Below are 16,677 nucleotides of genomic sequence, written 5' to 3' on the forward strand. Positions count from 1 at the left end.
GGCTTTTATTTGTTCAAATTATCTTTCCAATTAATTAAATACCATCTTGTATTGGACTATCATCTAAAATCAGTAAAAAATATATCAGTTTTTGGTTGCAACATATTTAAAATGAAACATTTTATAGATTATAAATGCAGTTGCAAGGTACTATTTATAACCACAGCTAATAAATAGCTAGCTGGGTTTTAGCCTTTTTCAGTGACTTACAACCAACAACTTGAGATATATTATTTCATTACAGGAACAGCATTAGGTAAAATGTTTTTTTAGCTTTGCTGTGATGACATGCTTAAGGTAGGAAGGAGCAGGAACTTCTTAAAGAGACGGAAACCTAATTTCAAGGTGTTAAATTGCAAACGCTTTGAAAGTATGTTTAATATATACATAGCATTTTCATGAGAAAAGGTAACATAATTACTTGATTGTGCTGCACAATGGCACTATGTGCCAGGAAAATACATAATACTGCACCTTTAATTACTGAAAAAATCAGCATTTGTATTTTTATTTAGCAAAAAGGCAGCTACACCCAAATCTCCATGTGTTTCTTGTTTTCTTGTAAGCTAGCTTTAGCAATGCGGTACTTTAGTTGCTACAGGAAGTCAGTGAAGCGGCAATTTGAAGACTCTTATGAACAATTCCTTCAAAGGTTGTTGCTAAAATGTTTGCCTTTTTTTAAAATAATTTTTTCATGGGGTAACCATTTCAATAGACGGTTATTGTATTGGTGCATTCAGCAGCTATTAACAATATAAACCAGGAGTAATACCACCCTACTATGAAATTCTTGATGCAATATTCATAGTACAGAAAACTAGCTGCAAACTCTCCTACCAGGTCCTGTTGACCATTAATAGGCTGATTCAAAAGATTGACATTTGTTGGATTAAAAGTAGAAAAGTAAAGTGAAACCCTGTGTAGGTGTGGAGGCTTATTGTGTAGGATGTGCTGTTGTTTAAAACATCAAGACCAAAGTGCAACCATCCATTGAAGAGAGAAGCAAAAGCTGTTTTCTGGAAGTATTGGGCTGTCTAACAGTAATGCCTCACAATGGGAACATTCGCGGGTCCCAATAAGTGGTTATTTCTCTTCCATTACAGGACTGCAAATCTAAACTGCATTAATAAAAACTGGATCCAAAAAAGCTTTGGTTGTGTATCAGATGGCAGCCCCTGGATTTCTTTCTTTTCTTCATTTATTTCTTCTCAGTTGGACGTTCCCAACATAGGAGCTAAAGAAGAACGCAGAACACCAACAGGATTGCCATACCAAATCGGTCAAGACCCAGGTAAAAAAAAAAAAAGAAAGAAAAAAACAATTGCTTCCAGGGCTGTTGAACAACAGGGTGAATTATATTCTGCATAGTGAATCAGTGGTTTTCACATGGCTTGGCAGGTGACAATGCCAAGCCTAAAACATTAATGCAATGCTAATTTGAGCTAAAGTTAGCTCAAATGAGCTAACTAAAATGAACACTAAGTTTAGCTAGAGTTGGCTAAAATTAGCATTTAAGCTAATTTTAGCCTATATGTGACAATGCCACCTGCCAAATGCAAAATGTTTAGCAAAAATGCTGAATGCTGTTGATTTTAGCTAATATCAGCATTTTAGCAAAAATGAGCTAAAAATAGTCTTCATTTTTATGGTTGTTTTAAGTAACGTTAAAACCCCATATATGTGGGGTTTCACAGCATGTTGACTGACTTTGACTTACTCCATATAGCATGCTAAACATAGCTAATACATCCAAAATGAGATGAAATACTTAGAACCCCTGAGCCACTAAAACAAGAAGAAAAAGAAAAGAGTAGGTAACAGCCAGATACACAGTGGTGACATTAAATTTGGAGCTCTGCGCTCTCATTGTGAATTCAGAAAACATACACTATTTTCCCCCAAAAATCTGACAAAATATATATATGAAAGGAGAGTGATCTGCATTTGTTGAAGTCACAGTTAATAATGTGGACATAAAATCGTCAAAACCCCTGAGCAAACTAGCTGGATACCTGAACAAATCAGCCTTTGAAGTGTGAAAATCTGTGGTACAAATGAATAGTGTTAATCTGGCCGGCCGAGTCCTGCACACTCGCGGAAAGAACGAACTATGAAATCTTATTTGCTACCCTTTGCTCTCTCTCTTTTTTCAGCCAACACTTGCTAACCCTGAGCATCCTCGCCGAACATTATCTTCCTCTGAGGCTATCCTCGCTCTTCCTCTTCCTTCCAAACATCCAATCTTCACTCTTTTCTCGTCTTACTTTTCACCAATTTGAGTGTTTGGGGCTTGTGACAACACAGGCGACGTCTCTGCGGGAGGCTGACTTCTGGAAGTTGGGAAATCATCTAAGCTTCCTACTGTACTCTCCTCCCAGCTGTCGTCTTGAATTTACAGTCTTTTACCGAACTGACGAGTAATTTTCATTTACGCAATCCCCCATGAAACTTTTATATGAAGCCCTGTTTGGAGCAGAGGAGAGACAGAAAACACTTTCACAAGACATTAACAACATGCAGAGGAGGAAATGATAAACTGACCCTCAGTTGAGTTTTTAAGATTTCTCAGTCTTTAATTTTTAGGGTGGTTCGATTAATGTGAAGCTACAGCAATATAAATCTTAATAAAGACATCATATAAGAAGTTCAAAGTGAAGTTGTGCTTGACTGAAATAAGGACTCCAACATATTGATTCTCGATCTCAACTTGTTCTTCCTCTCCGAGTTTTCTCCACCACCATGGCAACACCAAAGAGATCACAAAAGGAAGTCAGGAGTACAACAGTCGATGATGAGCCTTGATTAGGCTACAAGACTTTTAGAAAGAAGCTTGTTAAGAGTGAAATCTGTCGGTGTGGTGCAAATATTGGGAAATGGAACGAAACATCAAACTGCCAACAGGCATCCTCAGTTTGGATTCTCATTCTTGGAATGAGAATAATCACCAGAAATGTGCCAGAATTGAAGGTACTTAGGACACCAACAACATCCTTAGCTATAGGAGATTTAATCTTGCAACCGTTATAGAGGAAACATGTACAAGTCTGTTCCTGATTTATCTCGGAATCTTATCGAGAATCTCCACAGATCAAGCAGTTAAACTCCTAAGGTGTTCAGACACAGTCTTCCACATCATGACTGACCGGCCAGTGAATCCAAAAATCATCGAGGGCTGAGAAAAATCTGCAATGTCTGGTGGGAGAGAAATGGAGAAAATGACCCAGAGGAAACAAGTCACCGAAGGTAAACAGAGGCGGAAATATTCTTTGGGGAGTTTTTCTGATAAGACTGTCGAGAAGCTAATGTACCATAAAACCTAGAACACTTAAAACCTCTTCTGGGGCAATAACAACCCGAAATGTACCATCACGGCAGTGAAGGAGTGGATAAAAAGAGTCACATTAAGACATTGTGTAGCCTAGCCTGTGTGGAGACCTCAGTCCTACGATATATTTGCTGATTTAGCCAAAGTTTTGAGTTAGCAAACAGGAGCTAAAATCCTAAAAACCCTGGAGACTAATTACAAGAAACCTCTTGCCAATAAAGATTTCCCCACAAAGTTCTAAAGCACACAACGGTATTAAAGACATGTTTCAAACGATGACATGGAAATCCCTGTTTTTGTTAAAAATACGAATGTTTCATCTCTCCAGATTGAGACAAATTTTAGCATTTAAAACGAGCGACTGTTGATATCTTTGTAAACGAGCAGGTTCTCCAGGGGCTTCAAATAATGATTCCTCCCACTCTTGAGTTTAACTTTTCCTATTGTCAGCTGAAATTTTATGGCCCCATTTGCAGAAGTGTATACATAACCCGCTTTACTGCCAAAACCATTTTATAATTTTATGATTCTCTCCTACTGTGAAATACCTGCTGGAGTTTATGCTGTAGGCTCGCTGGTTTAAACGCTTTATGCCTTTCATTTGAACTTATTTGTGTGAATTGCATCAGAAACACACCAAACCGTCTCTTTTGTAGCGACATAATATGACAAAACAGGTTCAAAGGTTTGAGGAATAGCTTATTTGATGGCAACACATGAAGTTGCAGTAAAAGCAACAGTGTTTCTGGGCTCGACTGCTCCATTCCCTGCTGTTTGCTTTGACCCAAATGTCCCCCCCCCTCATAATAATTGTCAGTATCATCATTAAAGCGGGATTAAGTGTTCTCATAACGGGGACTCTTTTCCTCTGTTCAAATTCTACCTTTTGGTTTTGGTGGCAGGCTTTTATTAAAGTGAGATTAAGGGTACTTTATGCCAACAAAGATTATACTCTAACAATGGAGCTCAGAGAATTTTGACTACCTAATCCTGCTGGTTCTTCTTTTATAAGTTGCTCAAGACAGATTCGTTGTCTGGTGAATCGTACCCATCAAAAAAGGGGAAAAAAAAGATTGAATCTCATGCCTTTGTAACTTTCTATAACATGAATAAGTGGTGCTGATAACCATGGATTCTAAAGACTCAGGTGTTTAATTTTCTATAATCAACATCTGTTTAATACATTTTAGAGGTTTGTAGAAATGTTATAGGAATTGTTCAAAATATGGGTTTATCTAAATACAACATGCAATTTTTAAGCAGGAATTTGTTGGATGGGATTTTTATAACACATCTGATCAAATGACATTTCAAGGTTATTAAAAAAAACAAAGCATTTTAGGTACCACCATGACCGACTCTGTACCATTTTAAAAATGCAACATAAAATTTATTTTTTTAACTAAAAAAAAAAAGTTGTCAACTTTATATTTGTTTATTGTGCATTTCTGAAAAGAAAAATCTGGTCCTTTTGGTTTAACCAACATGTTATTTAGTTTAAAACGGCTGAAGAAATCCATCATATTCTATGACATTTGACAGAAATGAGTAGCAAAATAGCTTCTTTAAATAACATCACAAGGTTTGTCTCAGTGTTGGTCGACAGTGTAGATGTTTGGTATCCAAAAAAAAGTGAAAAAAGGAATAGAGTTATTCTCACTGCTAAATGGAGGCCAAAAAAACACACTGGGATGCCTTTTCATTGGCTTTTACTTTGAAGGATAACAGAAATGGTACATTTTAAATTTTATTAGTCAGCTGCAGAAAGTCTGCTTCAAGATTTCTCTCACTTTCCTCCCAGCAAAAAAAAAAAAAATAGTAATCATTATTAAAAACATTAAAAAAATAAGGATGACATTACAATTAAAAATCTGCCCTCATAACCAGTGACATTTAAACTCTGACATCAAACCAAGTGAAATTCTCTTCCTGTTGATCAGATTTAGTTTTGTGTTGGTTTCCATATTCGCGTGCCTGCTGTAGGTTTTCTAAATTAACAAGTCTTAGCTGAGATAATTACAGCGCTGCACTTGGTCTTCCTAAATCCCTGAAAATCTTTGGCATTACTGTAGATATCAGAGGATTAGACCACAATAAACGGCTCTGAATCATTGGCTGCGTTAGATATTTAAGCCTGCTAGTTGAGAAATTAATGTTAGTGGTGAAAGCAACACTAAGCATCTTTGATCAAATGATGGCACTTGTACAACATTTATTTTAATTTCATACTTATACTGCTAATTATTCATTAAAACACTTGAGGATCGCATTTGCTGAAAATATTTGGGATTGGTGTTTTTTTTTTTTTTTTGGTTAAGTACTTTCAAATATTTATCTGGATTTATTTTGTGATCAGGGTAGTATGCTTCAAACTGTTTTAGTTTAAATTATGCACGAAAATGAGCAGCGAAATCAACAGTAGTCTCTACATGTAATTTAATGTCTTTGCTCTCTTAAGGTAACATAAATAAATGCATAATTTTACATATGATTGATAGTGTGCTTTTTCTTTTCAGTGAAACGGTTACATATTTGTTAAAAGTTTAAAATGTTAGCTTTAAGTGGAGTGTGGAAACATAACTTAGTGTGCAGAAATAAACACTTTCATTTAAAAATCGCATTTTGTGTTTACTTGTGTCGACTTTGACAAATTTTTTAATTGGTTTGATGCTGAGAAATATGTAAGTGTGAAAAAAATAGCAAAAAATAAATAAATAAATAAATAAATAAATAAAAAGGAAACCAGAAAGGGAGCGAACACTTTGACACCACTTCTTGTATCCTGCTGCTATTCTCTCTGCTAACACTAAGAAAGATAACCAATCTGTTGACAGTATTACAGGTATTGTGCACTTCTGCAAAAAAGCAAGAAATACTGAACTATTATTTATATTTTAATCTGCGTTTTGGAAACTGAAGCTGATTTGGGATCGACATTCTTACTGTGCTAACTACTATTAGCGATAGCATTGTTGTGTTCAAACACGTGGAACTATCACAAATAATATGCAACATATAAGAAGTGCTAATAAATAGTTGGCAAATTTCACGTTTCACGGGTATGGTAGCCATATTGGATGCTAAATTAGAGGTTGCTTAGGAACCTCCAACGTTCGCAGTTGGATTTCAAACTTCAGTAGCGAGTTGCTTTTGAATTCTGGCCTCCCAATTTTCAAAGCAGACATCCACAAATTTCTTGCTTTCAAATCCTCCAAAAATGTGCATAATAATATATTTTGCCTGTGTCTAATATTTCAGATATTGCTAACATCTTCCTTGCTAGTACAAATGGAATCCAGGTCATGTCCAGGGTACGTCTTCAGCTACAGGCATGAAGAAATACCCACCTTCTCACAGGAAGTTATTCATAATTTTAAGCATGTAAAATTATGAATAATTATGTAAAATTATGTAAAATAACCACACACAAAAAAGAGGACAGAAAATAAAATCAATCTTAAGTAAATATTTGATCAAAACCGACATTTTCAATGTTTCAATTTGAACTAGTCTCGACTTTGCAACATCAGAATCACGGTTAAAAGGTAATTCTGTTAAATACGAGATCAGTGGCTTATGAATCATAGTCAATATGATACATGAAAATTTAGCACAGTGCTCTCTGATGATGCAAAATGAGTTGAACATGTGTACGTTTCACATGCCTGTGCATCAGCCGCCGTTCTTCTGCTGGTAGAAATTAACATAACTTCAAACCGATGATCGGCAATTTCTTCCGACAGTAGAGTAGGGTCTAAATGTGACCTCAAAAACAAGTAAAAATAAAAAACGCACACTGTACTTTTAGTCGAGAGGCTTGAGGAAAAACATGAAAAACACATTAGTCCTCTTCAATTAGCCAGACGTGACTGTATTCAAGCGTGAGGCTTTTACACTTGAGTAGCGAATCAATTCGGTCTATAAAGCTCTCGTTCCATTTCATTTACAACACATTTACATCATTACCGCAACATAAAAGTACACATTTGAATTAGCGACTCTTTGTCACAGCTAACTAAGTTCTTTTTTTTATTTATTTTTTTCTTTTTGAAAAACAACACATGCACTGTTGGCTTTTGACTTTAACAGCTGCTTGTTAATGTCGAGCGGAAGCTGTGGCTGGTGTACGCCATACTCACTGCTGACGGCCTTTTACTGCATGTTAGGGAAGGACGGTAAAAACAAACAAGATGTCAAATCAGAAATAAAAACTCAAGTTTCCACTGGAGATGAACAGCAGCGTTCACCACGTAGGTGAAGGTCGATGTATTTTGAGGCATTTAATGATTCGTTTGCTCCCTCTGTCTGGGTGAAAAACAACAAACATCCGTCCATTATCTGTCACTTATCTGAGATCGAGTCACTGGGGTAAGCAGGACCAGGAGGCAAAGGCAGTCAGCCCTCCAACCAGAAACACTCAGGGCAACCCTGAGGCATTCCCAGACTACGGCGTTCTACACTCTGGGTCTCCCTCCAGCTCAATACGACCAGAAAACCAGCAAACGGAGGAGCCCAGGAGCAGGGGTGCAACTACATACTTTCTGAGGTGTATGCAAACACATAATCTCCCCCGCCCACCGCTCCTGAGTCAGGGGGACTTTCTCCAGTGGAATTTCAACTGGGCCAGTCAGAAAACAGATGGAGAAGTTGTAAACGACGACATCTGTCTGCCAACAATTTATCCAGAATTCACACCAATGGTCACCAGAAAACAATCCACCGTTGAAACACTGCAGAATGTCCACAAACCAGAGATGATCCAACCTACTCAGCGTCAGGATGTCGAGACCCCCAAAAGGAAATTTCGGAGCGACATCAGTTTCCATGACTGCAAACTCTTCCATTAAAATTGTTGAAGAATCTGTGTCAGGAAAACATGATGTCGAGGGAGTGTTCTTAGAAAAATGGTCTTGTACGATCTCTGCTCCACAGCTGACCACCGACAATGACCCCAAAACACAGGAGACAGGGAAGAAACCAGGGAAGAAACAGCAATTTAAGAACAAGGGTGTAAAGAAGTTACCATTACTGTGGAAAACATTCCCCGAGCCAGGCGCTGAGATGGATCTGACTGCAATTTAGAAAATGGTGGAGGTTCTCTCCCAGAACAACTAGGTCATCAGGCGCCTTCACACAAGTACACATTTTGGAAAACATCTCCTGAATCAGAGCCTGGATTGGATATACATTTTTTTTTTATGATATTGAAATGCAAGCAAGAGAAAGTAACCTTGTAGCTCCATCAGAAGATGAGATGTTTGCCAAGGACACTGTGACCTCTGTCACTGAAAGAGAGTCAGTCGCTTTGGCCGAACCAGACAAAGTCCAGGTTCTGCTCCAAGAATTAAGAAAAACCCAGGCATCTCTATCGGAAGAAATTGAAAAAAGAATTCTGGCAGAGAAAAAGTACGAACACTGCTATGCACGGCTCCAGCTGTATGAAGAGCTGAACGCTAAACTCACGCAAAGCATCGCAGAATCGAAACAAACCAGGGAAAAAAATGGTCTCTGTTGAAGTGCAAACAGATGTCAACAGATGTCAAAGAAAGCTCAAACTGAGACTGAAATATTGGGAGATGTTGACAAAAGAACCGTCTTTGAAACTGAACAAAATGTGGATCAGCAGGCGAAGAAGAAGCCATCAAAGAAATCGAAGAGAAAGAAGGAGGAGGTGGCGATGGAAGCCGTCTCAGAGCTGGAGACAGTTGATACTGAAAAGGTTTCTGGAGAAAAGGTTGAACAACAAGAAGATTCAATCCTGGATCTAGTCAAAGACAAGTTTGAAAAAGACACTAAAACTAATGGAACAGTAATCTCCAGACCACTGCAGGTGACAGAATAGGTAATGGTCTCTGAAACACCACAAAATAACAATCAGTAAGTGGAGAAAGAGCTGTTTAAGGAATCTGAACATAAGAAAAGGAGAGCGGCAGCAACGAAAGCTGCTGCTGAACTGGAAGTCCTAATAAACCAAGCAGAGAAGGACATCTCTGAAATTCAGAATTCTGGCAAAAATGCCAAGACTGTGGCACCAGAGAACCTCCAGACAGTGTAAGAGCCAAAGGAGACACAACGTCCAGCTTCCCATGAAATGCTGAACGATCAAGAGGAAAAAACTGTGACGTTTAGCGAAGCAGAAACCAAGGAGGAATCCAGCCAGGAAGGGCAAGAATTATAAAATTATATATATATATATATAACAACTCTCTTGTTGATACACTGACATTACTTACCTACCGTCTTTCAACCACTTTGAAAAGCTTTTTTTTTTTGTTTCTTCAACATCTTTATCCGTCCTCCTCTTCCATTTTCTGTTTTGTGCGACGCTTCACAGGAAGTTAATTTCAGCCGCTTCCAATCCGGGATCTCGTTCTTTCCGCTATTAAAAACAGGCCGAGTTTAACACAAGGAACACAATTATTCTTGAAAGTCCTCCGCTTGAGGCCAAAACAGACCTCGACCCGGAGCGGGCAATTCACAACCTTGTGGAATTTTAATATCTTCTTACTCATAAAGTGTCAAAAATAATACATACAAACTTAAGATATTTACATAAACCATTGTTTATATTTAGTGAAATGTTATTTTAGAGACTTGCAGCTTGAGCACATGCTTTTCGGCGACCTTCAACTGATTTCTGGTATATTTGTAGTCATTAAAGACTGGGGAACATTCAAACTGCCTGAGATTAACAACACTCTACATTTTGGAGTCATTCAAAAGAATAGACTATTTCACTCTCACGTCTTTACAACTTTTAACCATCTAGATGAATTAAAAAGTTCGGTTGTTTTGGAAGAATTGCAAACTTTGCTGTTGCTGTTCTTTAGCATTCTTTTGAAATGTTATCAACTTTATCGCCACCTACTGACCCGGCATGGGATTGCAGCATGATTTCGGAGAGGAATCTCAAAGTTCGTTTCAATACATATTATTTATAATGTTATAGTATCTATTTAAAAACTCGAAACCAGACGTTGTTCAGGAATTGCATGGAGCCAAAAACAAACAAAAAAAACCCTCTGACTTCTTGTTCTTTGTGTCCATAAACATGTTTAAAATATATTTTACAAATCTGAATCTAATATTTAAAAGGATAGTCAGTTCTGTCGTTCAAATAATAATTAAAAAAACTTTCACTGAAGGGAAATATGCAAGGAATTTGAAATCTTTCACAGAAGTATTTTAAGGAATACTGGAAAAAAAGAATACTGCAGAGCTTTTTTTTTTTTTTTTTCAATTTGTCAAATATTTTACTCTACGAATGAGACGAAAATGTTTTAGCTCCCTAATTTCCTCTCCTCCGCTCTTTACCACAGCCCTCGTTTCATCTCCAACTTAAGTGGATTGCAAAAAAAAAAAAAAAAGCCTCTTCTTTTCCTCTCTCTCACTCTGTTACATCTTGCTGATGAATGTTGAAATCCCCACCAATCTTCATAACCACCACCTCCGTGAAAAGCGGCAGTTAAGCCGTCCCTCTAAAATTCAAATGAAGATTAAGCAGAAGCGCTAACAGGACGGCTCCGGAGAGCAAAAGGAAGAGAGATAAATGGAGGGGAAATACTAAGATTAAAGACGTCATGTCACGTCATGTCCTCGTGTTTGGATCTGTTTGGTGGCTGAAATATGCAGCTGTAAACCGATAATATCCATCTAGGTTTATGTTACTCGTAGATTTGTTTGGGGCCGTTTGCATCAAGTCCCGTGGAGAAATGATGCAAGACAGTTGAGAATAGAAGAAATAATGAAAAGAAAGCAGTTAAATAGAGGAGTCATTTTTATGTCCATCAATCAAAAGTAAACAATTACTGGAAAGCATTCAAAAATGATCCAAGACTGAGGTTAAGTTTTAAATTGTGCAAAATCAGAACTAGTAGAACAAAAAAACCCAACTAGTGGAGTCAAATTGTGGAATCATTTGAATATTGAACTTAGAAAATATCCAAACAAAACTGTTGAAATTATCATACAGACATATTATTTTTGCATTTTCAGTCAATTAATGTTAGTGTTTTTATTATTGACGCTAGTTTTGTTTTTTGGTGAAACTTGAAGAAATAATGATTGTTCATCCACTGCAGTCACAATTAAATACATATTGATTGGTTAATCAATATGTATTTAACCCATACTATTCAGTATGGGTTTAGTTGTTATATGAATGGATTGTACACTTAATAAATGTGGTTAAGAAGTTGAAATTTTGATAAGTTCAGACTTCTACCCACTTCCTTCAATATGTAAAAACAGACATTTTGACATTATACACCATGCTATATTTTTTGGGACATATTTAAAAAAAAAAAAAAAAAGACAAGCAAATCTGACTCATCGTCTCTTACTGAACTACAAAGGGTACGATACAGTTGTGTTTCTTGACTTTTTAGAATTCTATGCAGAAGTTAAAAACCAAAAACATATTTGTGAAGATTTATCCAGAAAACGCGGATCAGAACTCAAACTCAGCCTGACCTGCGGTGACCTGCAGCGGTGGTTTCAGCTCATCCTGGGAGCTTCGCGCTGGACCAGTTCACGGTCACGGTTTAACCAACGTTAGCTGGGACTTTGATGGATAAGCAGCAGACTTTGTAAGGGCAGAGAATGCCAAATATGAGCTCTGTGGGGATGAATAGGTCCACCACTGTGGTGCTCTTTTGGTCCTTTTTTTTTTTTGCTCCAGACGCAAAAAGTGGATGGAGATGATAAACATTCTCATACATTTTTTTGGTGAAAAACACGTTGCAGGTAAAAACTGGGTTAGTTCAGAGGTTATCTGGAGGTCGTCGACCCAAAGGTGAAACTGCTGTTTTTAACTAAGAGGAAGAATAAAAAAATAAATAAAAAAAAACTTTGACCTCAAGCTTGTTTAAAATCCTTTACAAGAGTCAAAGTTAAATAACCGGAACAATGAAAAGCAAAAGAGACGCAGTTTGGAGAAAAATGCTAAAGCTAGCAAATCTAATGCAGCTACTCTGGTCTATAAAATTTACAAAGGCTGTTTTGCATTTCTAAACTATTCATTCTCCGTTTTTTCTTTTCTTTGTATCGTCTCTGACCAAAACTAAATTGTACATAGCTGCAACCAGATTAAAGTAAAAAATTGTTGGAAGTTTTCTTACTGTTGCAGGACTTTTATGATATATTTTGACCAAAACTGCTAACCTAGACACAGAATCTTTTCCTTTGCAAGATAGCTAACGTTTCGTCTGATTGAGTGAAACGGATCGTTTAGCCATTTTAAATCATTGCCAGAGATTTTTCAAGGGATTTAGTTCTAAACTTTGACTGGCCCATCCTGTCAAACTGATGCACTTTGACAAATGTCCCCCTTAGTGGCTCTGGTTGTATGTTTGAGGTCATTGTGAATAGTTCCCCCCACAGTATGCTGCCTTCACCACGTTTTCCATTTAGAATGGTCATAGGAACTCTTTGTTTCTGCATTTATTTTTTTTTATCTGATCAAAGCCCTTCCTTCCACACATTTATCTTTTCTACACATTTATCTTTTCTTAGTTAATCATCTAATCTATTTAGGGTTATCTTAAGAAAACGGAGACAGAATACTAATAAAAACTGCATTTATCAAAATTTATATGAGAAAACCTTCAAAAACAGTATTATTTTCATATTACTTCACATTTATGTACTGCTATGTACATTCTTGTCGCTTAAAGTTCAAATCAAACACGCTGCCGTACACAAATACCCCGCTGTTTGATGAAACCGTCCTGTAACGGGTTCTGACAGGAAAGCCGGCCGACTGTTAAAACAACCGGAATCGAACACAAACATGAGAGACACGATCCGCCAAACAGATTCTGTAGCATGTTGGCGTCCAACAGCTGCTGGACTCATTTCTGTTCTGCTCGTTGCTCTGCACACAGCCCTGAAATCCACGCAGCACCGTTTAAATCAAATACCCACAGCACATGTGCCTGGCTGCATGCGGCTTTGTAGCTCCTCCCAAACCTGTTGGGATCCACGTGATCGTTGCGCTAACCGCTAAGAAATGCCGGCTGACCTACATGGTGATGGGAAGCAAGGCACTACAATGTTCTCCGTTTTTTTGAGCCAGAATTAGTGTTGGAAACATCCAATCCTAATGACTAACGGTTATTATTAGACTAAAAGAGAATCGTGACGCCTTTCCAAGAGGAAACGCACAAAGAGACACGGATTATCTTTAGACACAGACCAAACATGCTTCTACTTTGCACACCTTAAGCTGCGACGCACACTCTGGCGTCTTTCCAGGTGGCGCCCTGTCACAGTGTGTGACGTTTTTGGCGATGCAACACAGCAGTCCGTAAGCTGTCATTTGTCCCGGCAGGAACGACGGGGCCCCGGATCAAACCGATGACGATCCAAGACTCCCTGAAGCCCACAGCCGCCGTCACACAGCCGCACTGCGACTCCCACAAAAACAAGCGTGCCGCATTTACCACGCAGAGTGCATAAAGCACCGGGGCCCTAAGAGGCTTAACGCGGCAGTAAAATAAAGAAAAATCAATTGTGCCACCATGGTTTAACCTCGTGCTAATTCAAAAGAGGCCAACGAGAGTATTTCCCTTTAATGTGTGAATGTATCTGCTGCCCATTTGGCAGGACTGCCCGGGTTGGGCGGCCAAATGAAAAGCGGAGGAGAGACATTAGGACACAGATGAGTAGATTGCGTACCATGAGAGGGTCACTGCTAACTGTTCTGTCTTTATCTCTCTGCAGAGTCACTGAACCTTCAGCCGGAGAGTTAGCCGTTTATGCTAACTCAGCAGCTTTGGTCGACTGACTGTAAAGGGGGGGAAGCACACATCCTCACAGAGGAGAACGGACAGACGCTCAATATACTAATAAGCAACAGCACTGTTTTCAGAGAATGGAGGGATTTTAGAGGTTTTGCCACACTTTTAACAATCAAACAACTTTTAATGAACAAAGATGGACTTGTAAAATCAGAAAATCACTCAAATAGAAACAATCTGATTTCATGAAGTAGGTTAAAAGTTCCCTACAAGCAACACATCACACACTTCAAGAACAGATGAACAGCTTTGTTACGAAGCCGTCACACTAACAAAACTTAAAGGGGCAGTATTATGTAAAATCACCTTTTTTGAGCTTTACATCATGTTATATTATTCTCTCATCAAAAGCAAATCTGGAGTGTTGCCTTGATTCATCTCCAATCGGCTCCTTCAGACTAGGTTAAAGGGTTAATGGAGGAGCCATGTTGCGATGACTTCCTGAAGGCGGAGTTTCAGAAAGAGCAGGAGTTTCTTAAAGAGACAGAGGCCCAATTTCAAGGCGTTAAATTACAAAGTCTAATTTCTTTTAAGTTATAGTTGATATATATAACAGCTGAAGGTAAAATAGTAACTTGATTGAGCCACAAAATGACAGACACTGTGTCTGGAAAACACACTAAGCTGCCTCTTTAAAAGTGAGCCAATATCTGAAAAAGTAGAAAGTACGCAGCAGTGGTGAACGTTTCCCAGAACTAACCAGCGTATCAAAAATGTTACAAAACAACATTTGAAGACCAAAATTCATGGTGCAACAATAAGAAAAGAAAAGGGACTGGGCAAGAATAGTATGAGTGGGAGAGTTCCAGTCGGCATACGTACTGCTGACTTAGAAAACAAACACGCAACCACATTTTGATGATCCAGACTGATGGGGCAAAAATGGAACTTTGTGGGAGAAACTGGCATAAAACTCACTCAGTATTTTTTTCGTCATACTTTGATGTTGAGGATCATCAAGCAACTTTTATTCAACAGGCTGCTCTGTACTTCAGGACCTTGACAACGTCTAATTGATTGAATCCTTAATCCTGTCTTCCAGCAGAAAACCCTTAAGGAGAACTCCTGGCCATCGCTCTGCGACCTGAATCTTTCTGAAAGTCTAGTAAAATCTAGTCTAGTCAAAGCCCGGACTTAAATCTAACAGGGATGCAGTGGCAGGGCGCTAAGTGGACCATTTGCGATCAAAACCTCATCCATTGTGGCTGCAACAAAAACAGCTCTGCCAATAAGAAGTGAGCCAGAATGTCAACAGCAAATGCTCGATGGCAGTAGTTCCAGCCAAGGGTGTCCAAAGCAGTTAATTACTTCCCCCACACTGAGCCAGCTTGGTTTACATAACTTGTTTCCCCTTGAATTGTTGCCGTTTTAATCACAATTAATTATAAGCTACAACTAACAGGGTTTCCTTTCGGCTTTTCTGCACCTATGCGTCGCAAGAGTCCATAATTCCTCTCGTTGCTTCACACTTCCCACGGGCCGATGCGGCGCTACCCACGAAGGGTCGCACCTGATCAGCAAATATTCTGACACAGCCAATCTGCTCCGTCAGTCTCAGAATTACAAAAGTGCCCCCTTGTGTACAAGGAACCATTATAAAAAAAAGAAGAGAAAAAAAACGGTGCCTTGCAACACTGAGGCTCTTTAATGAAAAGCACAAGTGATGCAACACTGTACAATGTCGGTTTTCCCCGACTGTGGCAGATGGTGTTGGGTTTAATCACATTTAATGCGCAAAGCCTGTCAGTGTCCGTCACTGTCAGTCTGCTGAGTGAGATACATCGGCAGCCGGTTAAAAGCACATCAGAGCGAGGGGACTTACCGCGAGATGCCATGGCAACCGAGTTTAAGCACTGCGCTGAATGGCCTGAGACCCATTCCTTAAGAGCTTCCGAGGGTATCAAGGTGTGACGCATCGAGCTTTACAAGTTGAGCACTTCCTGAGTTTTTAGGGAAAACATGCATTATTGGCATGTGGGCTGCTCAGAAAACAGCCATATCAGCAATGTACCAGACTCGTAATCCGTGCCGGTGCATCCCGTGTTCGCTAAGGAGGATAAAACTGTCAAGTTTGAGGTGCTGCTATCAAATGGTCTGCGTCATCTTTAACTGGGACTTGAACAAAAGGAACTTAGAAGTAAAGTGCTCTGGGGAGTCCCAACGCAGAGGCTCGTCGCAGATCTCATTTCAGCCTCAGCCAGAGGTGTTGCCCCGATTTAGATTTTTAAGTTTTGTTTATGTTTAGACAAAGCAAAAGTGTTTGGCACTAAACTAGATATTTAGCTATTGTAAAAGGCGCGTATTCATTTTTATCCCCTCACTGTCTGTTTCAACTTCCTGCCTTGGTTGGGTTACCAAAGTTTCATTTCTATTTGCCGAATGCTGGAATATTTCCAGAGACGTCAAAGTCAGAAGTTTGCATTTCTTTAAGTTGGTAGAATTATCTTTTCAAAATGTACGACTTGGGTCGAGCGTTTTGGGTTTCCTTCCACACACTTTTCACAGTAGTTCACTGGAGTTTTGACCCATTCCTCCACACAAACTCTCCAAAGG

The sequence above is a fragment of the Poecilia reticulata genome, chromosome 23 (genome assembly GCF_904066995.2).
Source record: "Poecilia reticulata chromosome 23, P_reticulata-male-v2, whole genome shotgun sequence".
NCBI lineage: Eukaryota > Metazoa > Chordata > Actinopteri > Cyprinodontiformes > Poeciliidae > Poecilia > Poecilia reticulata.